Genomic DNA, 15,766 nt, shown 5'->3' on the forward strand with positions numbered 1-15,766 from the left:
ACCCACAGTACATTCTGCACCCTTGCCACCCTCAGTACTTCCTCCAAGTGGTGTTCAACATGGAGGAGTACTGATTCATCAGCTGAGGGGTGGGGGAGTGGTAGGTGGTAGTCAGCACGAGATTTCCTTGCCCATGTTTGACCTGACACCATGAGACTTCATGGGGTCCGGAGTCAATGTTGAGGACTCCCAGGGCAACTCCTTTCCTACTGTATACCACTGTGCCACTACCTCTGCTGGGTCTGTCCTGGCAGAGGGACAGGACACACCCAGGAATGGTGATGCTCGTGTCTGGGACCTTGTCTGTAAGGTATGATTCTGTATGACTATGTCAGGCTGTTGCTTGACTCGTCTGTGGGACAGCTCTCCCATCTTTGGCACAAGCCCCCAGATGTTAGTAAAGAGGAATTTGTGGGGTCAACAGGGCTGGGTTTGCTGTTGTCGTTTCAAGTGCCCAGGTTCATTCCTTATCAACTTTATAGTGGTTATGTACAACTAAGGGGCTTGCTAGGTCATTTGAGAGAGCAATTTAAAAGTCAACCACATTGCTGTGGGTCTGGAGTCACATGTAGGCCAGACCAGGTAAGGACAGCAGATTTCCTTCCCTAAAGGACATTAGTGAACCAGATGGGTTTTTGTGACAATCAACAATGCTTTCATGGCCATCATTAGACTAGCTTTTTTTTAAAGTTCCAGATTTTTTTTATTCATTGAAATCAAATTCCACCTTCTGCCATGGTGGGATTTAAACCCATGTCGCTTGAAGAATACCCTGGATCCCAGGGTTATTAGTCTAGTGACAATACCACTATGCCACCACCTGAAGGAGGCAGTATACCTTTGCATGTGTACTTAGGGAGCCCAATACCTGTTTTAGAACTTCTTGTAATGAGGCTGTCTTGAATGCAGCCAGTGATGGGTCTTCTGTGCTCCAGATAACCAGGTCTCCATGTGGCATAAGCAGGCCACCACCAAAAAGGTAACTTTGTAAAAACTATTTATCTGAATGTAGAACAAGAGAAAGCCTTGTATTTATATAGCACCTTTTATGACCTCAGGATGCCACAAAGCCCTTCCGAGTGAATTAAACACTTTCTGAAGTGTCGTCACTGTTGTAATAAAACCTACCTCTTTGACCAAGCTTTGGTCATCTGTCCTAATATCCCCTTATGTGGCTTGGTGTCAAATTTTGTCTTATAACATTGCTGTGACGTGCCTTAGGATGTTATACTAAGGTGCTATATAACTGCAAGTTGTTGTTGTAATGTAGGAAGCACAGCAGCCAATTGTTGCACAGGAAGGTCCCAAAAACTGCAATGAGATAAATGACCAGATCATCTGTTTTTAATGATGTTCGTTGATATTGACGCAGGGTGCCAGGGAGAACTCCCCTGCCCTTCTTTGAATAGTGCCAATGGGATTTTTACATCCACCTGAGAGGACAGGCATGGTCTTGGTTTTTTAAAGTAGTTACAGCACAGAAACAGGCCCTTAGGCCCAGCAAGTACATGCTGTTTATCCTCCCCACGAATCTCCTCCCACCCCTCCTCATCTAATATATCTTAACTGGATAGATAGATTTGTACTATTCCTATGAGGTTTAACACCTCATTCAAAAGACACATCTCGAACAGTGCAGCATTCCTTCAAGTATGGCACTGGGGAGTATCAGCCTGGATTATGTGTGCAAGGTGAGACTGCTATCTACGGTTGTCACATACTCCTGCTCCACAACATTGCCAGGCTCTTTCTTGGCCTTGTCCCAATTGTCTGCAGCTCCTCCCTGCCCCCGTCTCATTTAAATGAGGCCTGAGGGTTAATTTTGATTGGGCTTTGAGCCTCGGGCCTGTTCCGGTGTGGGGATTGTTCTCTGTGCCCAAACCGGCACTAATTTCTCCTCCATGCACCCTCACCCCTGTGTTTTGCCACCACTTTATTTGGGTAACCTGTTTGTGAACACTTCTCTAAGAACTCCTTTACCCCTGCATTGATTCGTGCTCCAGTGTCACTTTGGTTATTGTGTGCAAACTGGTGAAATGAATGCCTGCTCCTCATGTGCTCAACAAGACCTTTGCAAAACTGTTCCTTGAGTCAGATTGACTGCTCAAGACCTTATCTGTGGTCAGGGGATCCCCGATAAGCAACATTTTCCCTCAGGGTTTCTCATCCATCTCTGTGTTACAAAGCCAGAGCCTTGTATTATGCTACACAGGAGGAAATCTTCGAGGCATATGGAAAATGAGAATCATTTCAAATTGACACAGCCGGATGGTCAAAAACATAAGCTCATCCAAAACTCTGCTGCCCATATGCTAACTTGCACCAAGTCCTGATCACCCATCACTCCTGTGCTCGCTGATCTACCTTGGCTCCCAGTCCAGCAATGCCTCAATTTTAAAATTTTCATCTTTATTTTCAGATTCCTCCATTGTCTCACCCTCTCTACTTTTGTAACCTCCTACAGCCCCACAACCATCTGACAGCTCTGTGCTCCGCCAATTGTGGCCTCTTGTGCATCTCCGATTTTTATTGCAGCACCGCTAGCATTCAGCTGTCTGGGCCTTAAGTTCTGGAATTCCTTCCCTAAATCTCTCTGCCTCTCTATCCCACTGTCCACATTTAAGATGCTCCTTAAAACCTACCTCTTTGACCAGGCTTTTGGTCATCCATCCTAATATCTCCTTCTGTAGCTTGGGAATCAAATTTTGTCTGATAATGCTTCTGTGGCATTCCTTGGGATATTTTACTACATTAAAGTGACTATATAAATGCACTGTTGTTGTTATGCTGGGACTGGGGCCAAAGGCCCATCAGGGTAATATATATTGTTCAAACTTAACTCAAAGTAGAAGAGGGTTGCTTACAGTGGACATCCAACTCAGAGTTGTCATCAATTTGGACCAAATAAGGACAGATCTAAGTATTATTAAAATGGTGAAAAGCTAGCAACAGAGGAGGTCCAATGTGATACGGATCACTAAAATGTTGTAGTCAGGTACAAAAAATAATCACAAAGACTAATGGAATGTTATTCTTTATAATAAGAGGTCTAGAGTATAAAGGGGAAGAAGTTTGTTATAGCTATACAAAGGCCAGATTAGACCCCATCTGCAGTATTCTGTACAGTTCAAGGCACCACCCCTTAGAAAGGATATATTGGCTTTAGAAGGAGTGCAGTGCAGATTCACCAGAATCATAGAAAGTTTAAGGCACAGAAAGAGGCCACTTGGCCCATCGTGTCTGTGTTGGTCAAAATAATGATCCACCCATTCAAATCCCACCTTCCAGCATTTGGTCCATAGCCCTGCAGATTACGGCACTTGAGGTGCATATCCAGACTCCTTTTGAATGTGTTGAGGGTTTCTGCCTCAACTATCTTTTCAGGCAGTGAGTTCCAGACCCCCATCACCCTCTGGGTGAAAAAGTTTTTCCTCATCTCCTTTAATTTTTCGACCAATCACTTTAAATTTATGCCCCCTCGTCACTGACCTCTCTGCTAATGTGAATAGTCCCTTCACCTCCACTTTATCCAGGCCCCTCAAAATTTTGTACATTTCAATCAGATCTCCCCTCAGCCTTCTCTGTTCCAAGGAGAACAACCCCAGCCTATCCAATCTTTCCTCATAGCTGCATTTTTCTAGTCCTGGCAACATCCTTGTTAATCTCCTCTGTACCCTCTCTAGTGCAATTACATCCTTACTGTAATGAGGTGACCAGAACTGCACACAGTATTCAAGTTGTGGCCTAACCAATGAGTTATACAGTTCCAGCATAACCTCCCTGCTCTTATATTCTATACCTCGCCTAATAAAGGAAAGGATTCCATATGCCTTGTAAGCCACCTTATCGACCTGTCCTGCTACCTTCAGGGATCTGTGGACATTCACTACAAGGTCTCTCACTTCCTCTACACTTCAGTATTTTCCCATTAATTGTATATTCCTTTGCCTTGTTTGACCTCCCAAATGCATCACCTCACACTTCTCCGGGTTGAATTCCATTTGCCACCTTTCTGCCCATCTGACCAGACCATCAATATCTTCCTGCAGCCTACAGCTATCCTCCTCACTATCTACCACACGGCTAATCCTTGTGTCGTCTGCAAACTTCTTGATCATGCCCCCTACAGTTACATCCAAATCGTTAATATATACCACAAAAAGCAGGGAACTCAGTACTGAGCCCTGCGGAACGCCACTGGAAACAGCCCTCCAGTCGCTAAAACACCCTACCCTTTGTTTCCTGCCACTGAGCCAATTTTGTATCCATCTTGCTGCATTTCCCTGGATTCAATGGGATTTTTTTTAACCAGTCTGCCATGTGGGACCTTGTCAAAAGCCTTGCTAAAATCCATGTAGACCACATCAACTGCGCTACCCTCATCTATCTTCCTTGTTACTTCTTCAAAAAATTTAGTCAAGTTGGTCAAACAAGATCTTCACTTAACAAATCCATGCTTGATTAACCTGTGCCTTTCTAATGTTATCAGAGTTCCAAGTGTTAGATTATGAGCAGAGATTACATAGCCTAGGTTTGTATTCCTTGGAATATGGAAGTTTAAGGGGAGATTTATTTATTTATTTTAATTTTATTTAGAGATACAGCACTGAAACAGGCCCTTCGGCCCACCGAGTCTGTGCCGACCAACAACCACCCATTTATACTAACCCTACACTACCCCCATATTTTCTACCACATCCCCACCATTCTCCTACCGCCTACCTACACTAGGGGCAATTTACAATGGCCAATTTACCTATCAACCCGCAAGTCTTTTGGAGGTGGGAGGAAACCGGAGCACCCGGCGGAAACCCAGGCAGACACAGGGAGAACTTGCAAACTCCGCACAGGCAGTACCCAGAACTGATCCTGGGTCGCTGGAGCTATGAGGTTTTCAGGATTTTGAAAGGAATTGATAGGGTAGATAGAAAGAAACTTTTTCTGCTAATGGGAGCGTCTAGGACAAGGGGACATAACCTTAAAATCAGATCCAGGCCATTCAGGAGAGAAGTTAGAAAATGCTTCTTCCTGCAAAGGTTGGTGGAATAGTGGAACACTCTCCCATGAAGAGCAGTAGATGTGAGCTCAATTAATAATTTTAAATCTGAGACCGATGGATTTTTGCTAGACAAGGGTATAAAAGGAAATGGATTGTAATTGTAATTAAGATACAGATCAGCCATGATCTCACTGAATAGTGGAACAGGCTCGAGGGGCTGAATGGCCTCCTCCTGTTCCAATATTCTGAGGTGTAGCCAGTAGAAGCTGGGATGTGCAGGGATGATGTAATGATGTAGCAGCACCACCTAGTGTCAGGAGGCCGTTAGTTGCAGCACAACAGGCAAATGCAGGGTTTTCCAGCATAAAAAATTACTCAAACATTGTGACGTGAGAAGCAAGGTTAATGTAGACAAAAAGTGCACACTATCTGTAAAACTTTTAATATATTATAGATAGATGGAAGCAATGTTGTAACATTGGTACTTTATCAATTCCCTACCTCCGTGACCTCACTGCAATGTTTAACACAATCAACCACACCATTGTCCTTCAACGTCTGTCTCTCTCTCTCTCTTGTCCAGCTCGGTTGGACTGCCCTCACTTGTTCCACTGGAAACTATCCAAATATAGTCAGAGCATCTGCAACAATGGCTTCTCTTCCCATCACCTCCAGAGATCCCAAGGATCTAATCTACCCATGCCTCATTTCTCTTCCTCCCTTACATGCCACATCCAGCAACATCATCTGCAAACATCAGGTCAACTTCCCATTTTACACTAATGCATACAGTTCTGCCTCGCCAACTCCTCTCTTAATCCTTTGGCAGCCTCTGTGGTGTTAGACTGCTTGTCCAACCTGTAGTCTTGGATGACTCTTAACGTCCTTCAGCTCAATAAGTCATTGTTTTCAGCCCCTACTCCAAACTCCGCTGCCCTGCCATTGATTCCATCCCCTCCCCAGCCACTCTCTTAGGTTGAAGCAGACTGTTTGCAGCTTTGTTTCTCCTGATTTGAGCTTCAGCTGCCAGGTCTTCTCCATCACAAAGCCCGCATGCTTCCATCTCCAGAACATGCCCACTCTAGTAGGTCCCAGGCTTAATACCTGGTCTGCATTGAGTTTTCAGAACTCAGCTGAGATGGTTTCGGGGTAAAGAAAGAAAGAACTTGCATTTATATAACACGTCTCATGAACTCAGGACATCCTGAATTTCTTTACAGCCAATAAAACACTTTTGAAATGCAGTCACCGTTGTAAAATAGAAAGTGCGGCAGCCAATTTGTTTCGCAGATATGAGGCAATGATCAGATAATTTGTTTATTAGTGATTACATAGAATTATATAGAATATACGGCACTGAATCAGGTCATTCAACCCAATTAGTCCATGCCGGCCTTTATGTTCCACTGTGCTATTGGTTGGGGCATAAATATTTGCCAGGACACTGGGAAGAACTCATGTGATCTTCTTTTAAATAATACCTGGAAGGGCAAGCTGGGCCTGGGTTTAACGTCTCATCCAAAAGACGGCACCTCCACCAGTGCAGCACTCCCTCAGTACTGCACTGAAGGGTCAGCCTGCCTCACAGCCAAGGTTCCTACTCCTGATCACCACCCAGTGACTTATGATAGAAAGGGGTATTGCTTGGACAGTGAGTGAGCACAGCACTGGGCTTGGCTGTTATGCCTCCCATAGTTCACTAGCCTGCTGGCAGTCACTGTCCAGGTACATATATGAAGAGCATGTAGGTGAGAGTATGGAAGACACCTGCTACTTGCAGTATTATATCTCACCATGAACCTGTGCTTTCAGGAAAGATGGGGGAAAATGAAATACCGTATCATACAGGTTAAAATATGTTACAAGGAAGCAACGAATCTGGGCAATTGAGCTCTTTATTTATTCTTTTAGTTAATAAAGTTATTTAACTCCTCTTTCTTCGAGCTTCCAGCCTCTGTCATTAGCTCCAGTAGAATTAGGTACCTGAGCACTTCTGGCTGTGGCTCTAAAGCTAAGTGCTGGGAGGTATGGGAGAGCAGTCCTGGCCGGGTTTGTCCCTGACTCTTGCTCCTTCTTCCCACAGGGAATTGTGAAAGTTCCCCAACTGTACCGTGTGTCATCCCCCAATGCTGGAGCCTAGACAGTGGAACCAATAGAGTGGGGAAACCCCTGGTGTAAACAGGGTCTTTGCAAAGCTGTGGCATGCTAGTCTGTACCGCTCCACCGAACTCCACCTTGTGCTGTGGGAGCTACCACTGGGAAAGTACAGTTTTAACAGTCAGTTACCAGAATGTGCAACTTGTGGGAATTTCAGCTGCCCAGTTATAAAAAAAGTGTGAATTCTCAAAGCCTGAATGGGAACTTCAAGCTGAATGGCTCTGCTGCATTGTTCTTAAATCACAGTACATTATCTAGATGGAAAGAAGAATATATAAGAGGTTGATAGATAATAAAAGTTAAACTTCCCTTTGAAAGCAATGATTCAGATTTATTGAATTGCCATCCTTTGTCTTACAACACAAGCTGGAGCAGACTGCCTTGTCAGTCCAGATCTGACAATTCACATTCAAATTACTCAATATTGATAGAAAAACAAGAAATGCTGGAAATACTCAGCAGGTCTGGCAGCATCTGTGGAGAGAGAAGCAGAGTTAACGTTTCAGGTCACTGACCCTTCAATCAGATCTGACAATATTAGAAATGTAAGAGGTTTTATTCCACGGTAGTTGTTGCAGTCACCTTTGTTTTTATAGAGGGTGATGATATTGGCATCGCGCATGTCCTGTGGTACTGCTCCCTCATCCCAGCACAGGCAGAGCAGTTTGTAGAGTGCTGAGAGTATAGCAAGCTTAGCACTCTTAATTATTTCAGGGTTAATGCAGTCCTTTCCAGGGGCTTTTCCGCTGGCTAGAGAATCAATGACATCACTGAGTTCCGATTTTGTTGGCTGTATGTCCAGCTCATCCATGACTGGCAGAGACTGGGCTGCAGTGAGGGCAGTCTCAGTGACAACATTCTCCCTGGAGTACAGTTCTAGGTAGTTCTCAACACAGCGGTCCATTTGTTTGCGTTGGTCAGTGATTATGTCCCCTGATTTAGATTTGAGGGGGGCGATCTTCTTGATGGTTGACCCAAAAGCTCTCTTAATGCCATCATACATTCCTCTGATGTTTCCGGTGTCTGAGGCCAGCTGAATATGACTGCAACGGTGTTGCTAGTAGTCATTTGCGCAGCGCCTGGCTGTTCTTTGTGCAGTGCTTCTGGCTGCTTTAAGTGCTACGGATGTTAACTCGCTGGGGGCTTTCTTGTAGTTCAGCAGTGCAATGCGCTTAGCGGCTATGACAGGTTCCAGCTCTTCAAAGTGAGAATGAAACCAGTCTGCATTCTGCTTCACGCGTTTGCCATAGGTGTTCATTGCTGAGTCATAGATGGCATCTCTGATGTGGGCCCACTTGGTCTCTGCATCCCCTGTGGGAGTGTTTTGAAGGGCTTTTTCAAGTGAATTTATAAATTTTTGAAACAGCTGTGGATAAGAAATTCTGCTCGTGTTGATGCGCGGGTGGCCCTTCTGTTTGGAGTGATGCAGCTTCTTTGGTTTGAATCTAACCTTGCTGCACACCAGGGAATGGTCGGTGTCACAGTCCACACTGTGGAAGCTGCGTGTGATTTGGACACTGTTTATAGAGGCCCGCCTTGTGACGATGAGGTCCAGCTGGTGCCAACGACGTGATCTTGGGTGCCTCCAAGAAACCTGGTGACAGGGTTTATTGTGAAAGAATGAGTTGGCGATGCAGAGGTTATGATAGGTACACAACTCCAGCAGTCTCTGCCCGTTCTCATTCATCCTTCCAATGCCATAGCGCCCAAAGCAGGAGGGCCATGAGTCATGGTCGGCCCCAACCCTGGCATTAAAGTCCCCCAGCAGGAACAGATGTTCGGTATTGGGGATGCTACTAATGATATTATGGAGTTCCTCGTAGAACTGGTCTTTAACTTCAGGTGGGGAGCAGAGTGTTGGAGCATAGATGCTGAGTAGATGTACTGGACCAGAGGTGGTGAGCAGTCGGATGGACAGTATGCGTTCTGAGCCATTTGAAGGTGGCTCTATCATGCTGAGCAAAGAGTTTCTGATGGCAAAGCCCACTCCATGCTGTCTTGGTTCTTCAGGATCCCTACCCTGCCAGTAGAAGGTGTAGTCTTGCTCTCTTAGAGATCCGCTTGCAGGGAGGCGTGTCTCCTGAAGTGCTGCAATGTCCACATTGAGTCTACTGAGCTCGTTGTTAATGATGGCGGTCTTCCGAGATTCGTTGATTTGTGTAAGGTCTTCCGACAGGCCAGGACACATAGTTCTGACGTTCCAGCTTGCAAAACGAAGGGCTGGTACCTTTTTTCCTTTTTTTATCGCGCTGTTTGGTGCGGTGTTGCAGTCCGCTTTTCGGGCAATGACCCTGAGCTCCAAGCACCCATTGAAGCAGGTGGACTGTGGCGGGACAGAACCTTATTGATCGGGGGCTGCCCGGTTTGAGGCAGGCAGTAGCTGTCCAGTGAGGTGCGATGACCTCTCCCACCGACAAAGGCAACCCGTGGCGCCCAATCTCTACGCCAATTGGGCTGGACTTATAACCCGTAACTGCTGCCTTCCATGTTGTTCCGGTCGCTGCGAGATGACTATGGAGTGACCTCTCCTTGGCACATGCCTGGGCGAATGTATGGGGGTTGTGAGTTGCCCAAGCATCAAAACCCCCTCTCGGCCTTTATGGTGGGGTCCAAAGGAGTGCAGAGCACGACGTTTGGCACTGGTATGGCTGCAGGAACTGCCGGAAACATGCCAAAGGTGACACATGACCGCCTACGGGGTTCCGCTCCGGATTTTCTGTTCGGGTTTACTCCCTTAGCCTTGGACTCTCCCGAGATTCCCACAAGGCAGTGGGGTTGTTAGGGTCCCTACTCAGGCTGAGGTGGATGCCGGTGGGAGGAGGAGGTGCGAGGGGGAGGAGTGGAGGGAAGAGGGTGCGAGGGGGAGCTGGGAAGGGGGCTGCAGGGGGGTAGGGGGGTGCAGGGGAAGGGGGTGCGGGGGGAAGATGGTGCGAGGGGGGAGCTGGGAGGGGGGTGCGGGGTGGGGGGGGAAGGGGGAGCAAGTAATAAAACATTTCATCAGTTCCCACCATCCCAGAAAACCTCGCTGTGCCTGGTGTGTTGGTTGCCGCTGTGATTAACAGGATTCCTCATAAGGATTACTAATGGAGATGACAAAGGGGAATGGTTCATAACACAGCACAAAACCACTGCCGCACATCAATTGTCATCAGTCTGGGAGAATGTTACCAGTGGAGTCCCGCAGGGGTCTGTCTTGCAACCTGCAAAAAAAATTTGCAGCTAGGAGTCACAGCTCATCCGCATCCTCCGGGAGGTGGGCGACAGCCTCGGGCGCCAGTATCAGCAGAAATCCGCCGACATTGTGTTGTAGATGAGCTACGAGCCGCACATCTCCCGCGGGCGCTTGGAAGTTGTGGCCGAGGAGCCGTTCCGCGATGGAGTCAACCGGGGCCGGGTCGTGGCTTTTTACGTGTTCAGGGTTTTTCTCAATGCTTCCCCTCTGTACGAGGTCTTATTACCCTAGCGTTCCGCTGCTCCTTCCTCTCTGCCTCTCTGCACTGGACTTACCGCACGCCGTGGCCGTGGACACTCTGGACGATGAAGACAACGGGATAGAAGATCAGAGTATCACCAGCTATACTTTGCAATTTTGTCCGGTAGAGAAGGGTAGCCCAGGCGTCCAGAAAACTGGATGTCAATTTGAGCACAATTCAGTGCTCAATTAAGAAAGCAAAGAGCAGGTATGGCTGGGAGAGGGCAGTGGGCCCAGGTAACATTAAACTAGCTGTTAACATGTAGTTAGGGCTAAAATGTACTGATTAAAGAGCCAGGGGAATTTAAACAGTTTAAGAGGGTAGATTGGGGGAGAAAGCACTAAGAATGGGAGCAGATGGCCATGGATAGAGTTGAACAGCAAGGGAGCTTCCTCGGGAGCTTACAGCCCAGGAGCCATCTTGGTTCAAACAACTGCAACAACTACCGTGGAATCTCCCTGCTCAGCATAGTGGGGAAAGTCTTCGTTCGAGTCGCTTTAAACAGGCTCCAGAAGCTGGCTGAGCGTGTCTACTCTGAGGCACAGTGTGGCTTTCGAGCAGAACGATCCACCATTGACATGCTGTTCTCCCTTCGTCAGCTACAGGAGAAATGTCGCGAACAACAGATGCCCCTCTACGTTGCTTTCATTGATCGCACCAAAGCCTTTGACCTCGTCAGCAGACGTGGTCTCTTCAGACTACTAGAAAAGATCGGATGTCCACCAAAGCTACTAAGTATCATCATCTCATTCCATGACAATATGAAAGGCACAATTCAGCATAGCGGCGCCTCATCAGAGCCCTTTCCTATCATGAGTGGCATGAAACAGGGCTGTGTTCTCGCACCTACACTGTTTGGGATTTTCTTCTCCCTGCTGCTCTCACATGCGTTCAAGTCTTCAGAAGAAGGAATTTTCCTCCACACAAGATCAGGTGGCAGGTTGTTCAACCTTGCCCGTCTAAGAGCGAAGACCAAAGTACGGAAAGTCCTCATCAGGGGACTCCTCTTTGCTGACGATGCTGCATTAACATCTCACACTGAAGAGTGTCTGCAGAATCTCATCGACAGGATTGCGGCTACCTGCAACGGATTTGGCCTAACCATCAGCCTCAAGAAAACGAACATCATGGGACAGGACGTCAGAAATGCTCCATCCATCAATACTGGCGACCACGCTTTGGAAGTGGTTCAAGAGTTCACCTACCTAGGCGCAACTATCACCAGTAACTTGTCTCTCGATGCAGAAATCAACAAGCGCATGGGAAAGGCTTCCACTGCTATGTCTGGACTGGCCAAGAGAGTGTGGGAAAATGGCGCACTGACACGGAACACAAAAGTCCGAGTGTATCAAGCCTGTGTCCTCAGTACCTTGCTCTACGGCAGCGAGGCCTGGACAACGTATGTCAGCCAAGAGCGACGTCTCAATTCATTCCATCTTCGCTGCCTCTGGAGAATCCTTGGCATCAGGTGGCAGGACCGTATCTCCAACACAGAAGTCCTCGAGGCGGCCAACATCCACAGCTTATACACACTACTGAGTCAGCGGCGCTTGAGATGGCTTGGCCACGTGAGCCGCATGGAAGATGGCAGGATCCCCAAGGACACATTGTACAGCGAGCCTGCCACTGGTATCAGACCCACCGGCCGTCCATGTCTCCGCTTTAAAGACGTCTGCAAACGCGACATGAAGTCCTGTGACATTGATCACAAGTCGTGGGAGTCAGTTGCCAGCGATTGCCAGAGCTGGCGGGCAGCCATAAAGGTGGGGCTAAAGTGTGGTGAGTCGAAGAGACTTAGCAGTTGGCAGCTAAAAAGACAGAAGCGCAAGGAGACAGCCAACTGTGTAACAGCCCCGACAACCAATTTTATCTGCAGAACCTGTGGTAAAGTCTGTCACTTTAGTATTGGCCTTTATAGCCACTCCAGGCACTGCTCCACAAACCACTGACCACCTGCAGGCGCTTACCCATTGTCTCCCGAGGCAAGGAGGCCAAAGAAGAAAAAGAAGAAAAGAAGAAGAAAAGGTTTTGAGCAAGTAAAGTGGGGGTGGGGCAAGGGATAACAAAAGGGAAGGTGTTGATAGGCAAGGTCACAGAGAATAACTGACCAGAAGGTCATGGAGCAAAGGCAAATGGTATGTTAATGGTGTGTTGAAAGACAAAGCGTTAGTGCAGAGAGGGTGTTAATGGACAGAAAAATGAACAGCCCTGGCCCAAAGCATAAACAGGAAAGAAACAGTGGGCAGGCACATGGTAAGAAAAATGAATGATGAAACAAACTAAAATAAAATAAAATAAAAAGAAAAAAATAACTGAAAATAAAAAGGGGGGGTGCGGGCCGTCATGATCTGAAATTATTGAACTCAATGTTCAATCCGGCAGGCTGTAGTGTGCCTAATTGGTAAATAAGATGCTGTTCCTCGAGCTTGTGTTGATGTTCACTGGAACACTGCAGCAAGCCCAGGACAGATATGTGGACATGAGAGCAGGGGGGAGTGTTGAAATGCAAGCAACCGGAATCTCGGGGTCATGCTTTCGGACTGAGCGGAGGTGTTCCGCAAAGCGGTCACCCAATCTACGTTTGGTCTCCCCAATGTAGAGGAGACCACATTGTGAGCAGCGAATACAGTATACTACATTGAAAGAAATACAAGTAAATCGCTGCTTCACCTGAAAGGAGTGTTTGGGGCCTTGGATAATGAGGAGAGAGGAGGTAAAAGTGCAGGTATTACACCTCCTACGATTGCTTGGGAAGGTGCCGTAGGAAGGGGAAGTGTGTGTTGGGGGTAATGGAGGAGTGGACCAAGGTGTCACGGACCGAACGATCCCTTCGGAATGCTGACTGGAGAGGTGAGTGGAAGATGCGTTTGGTAGTGGCATCACACCCAATATTGATTTTGTTTAGACATGTTGCCCATTTCCTTGAATTAGTGGCACCCTTCTTTTGGAGGGGCACTGGTAAATATTTCGATGGAACCCACCAGTTGCCAGTCTGTACAAAGTCACATGGCATAAACTCAGATTGTAAAAGTTTCAGTAATAAATGCATAGTTAGAATGGGAGCTGCACAACATTAACAATATTGTAATCAAATCAGATCAGTTCATTTTTTTTTACAATTGTAGAAAGCAAATAATCCTGCAGACTGGCCATGTGTTGAGTTACTATGGTCATTGTCATCAGGAAAAATGATCCCCCCAAATTCCACTATGTTTTACAATACATTAAACAATAATTAAATATCCACACAACATGCATCACCTCTCTGTCACCCCTCACCATCACACAGCTTTCGCCCCTCCTCTCCTGGTGTACCTCACCCAAATAACAATTCCTCTCGTAACAGTCTTGCCAATGAATATTCATAGGTTATACAATCAAGGGCGGGCTGTGCAGTTCAGCACAAATCCGTCCTCACCCTTTGAGAGCATAGTTCGCAGCAGAGGTCACTGCATAGTAATCTGCAGCAAGACCCCTGGTTTAATTTTCTGAATCCTGGCCCAGGGTGCTGAGGCCACTTGTGGAGGCCCTAAGATTGTCCTGGGAATGGGTGCAATCAGATCATTCTGATAGACTGCAAACGGCAGAGTCTCTATAATAAAAGCAAAATACTGCGGATGCTGGAAATCTGAAATAAAAACAAGAAATGCTGGAACCACTCAGCAGGTCTGGCAGCATCTGTGAAAAGAGAAGCAGAGTTAACGTTTCGGGTCAGTGACCCTTCATCGGAACTGACAAATATTAGAAAAGTCACAGGTTATAAGTAAGTGAGGTGGGGGTGGGGCAAGAGATAACAAAGGAGGTCTAGATTGGACCAGGCCACATAGCTGACCAAAAGGTCACGGAGCAAAGGCAAACAATATGTTAATGGTGTGTTGAAAGACAAAGCATTAGTGCAGATTAGGTGTGAATACACTGAATATTGAACAGCAGCAAGTGCAAACCTGAAAAAAAACAGTGGGTAAGCAAACTGAACAAACAAAGATGAAATGAAATAAATGCAAAAAAAAGATTGTAAAAAATGTAAAAAAGAATGTTAAAAAAAGGAAGAAAGAATAACTAAAAATGAAAGTAAAATGGGGGGCTGTCATGCTCTGAAATTATTGAACTCAATGTTCAGTCCGGCAGGCTGTAGTGTGCCTAATCGGTAGATGAGATGCTGTTCCTCGAGCTTGCGTTGATGTTCACTGGAACACTGCAGCAATCCCAGGACAGAGATGTGAGCATGAGAGCAGGGGGGAGTGTTGAAATGGCAAGCAACCGGAAGCTCAGGGTCCTGCTTGCGGACTGAGCGGAGATGTTCCGCAAAGCGGTCACCCAGTCTGCGCTTGGTCTCCCCAATGTAGAGGAGACCACACTGTGAGCAGCGAATACAGTATACTACATTGAAAGAAGTACAAGTAAATCGCTGCTTCACCTGAAAGGAGTGTTTGGGGCCTATTATAGCAGAGTCTCTATGTTGTGTTACTCAGTGTACCAAGCAATGCATTTACTTACCTATTTTATAAACAGATAAATGACACTGTCACCACTAAGCATACTGCAGTTCACAGCGGTCTTTAATAATTATGAGTGGATGACCCCTTATTTGCACTCAGTCATGTGATGAAACAGGCTACAAGAGCACCATGCCTATCACTAAGGAAAATAGTGAGGTGTAAATGAGCACACGCAGGCTGACTAAAGGCAATCACAGGAACAACTACTGCTGAACCTTTTGGACATAAATGTGGGGTAATTATGTGAATCTGCCACCCAAGTGATAATGCCCAGTGATAGAGCAGTTATGAATGTAAATTTAGTACAGTCAGTACAAGCTTTTACATTGCCTTAATAGGGTCCAGCAATGACACATTTGTCATTCACACAGCTGAATCCAGCTGTCTTATCCTGGCAGCAAATTGATCGACCAGTTTCCCAGGTCACTGAATCAGCATCAGGATAAAGGAACTGGATTTAGTGGCAGTGTAACTTTGTGACTCAAATGCAAGAATATAAATTAAAATATAGTAAAAGCAGCTAGGGTTACACCACAAACAAAAATGTAATTGGCTTAAGCAGCTTAGCCTTTGATCAGTCAGTGGATAACACTCTCGCCTCTGAGTTCGAATGTTGTGGGCCCACTTCAGAAACCTGG

This window comes from Heterodontus francisci, chromosome 25 (genome assembly GCF_036365525.1).
Source record: "Heterodontus francisci isolate sHetFra1 chromosome 25, sHetFra1.hap1, whole genome shotgun sequence".
In the NCBI taxonomy this organism is placed as follows: Eukaryota; Metazoa; Chordata; class Chondrichthyes; order Heterodontiformes; family Heterodontidae; genus Heterodontus; species Heterodontus francisci.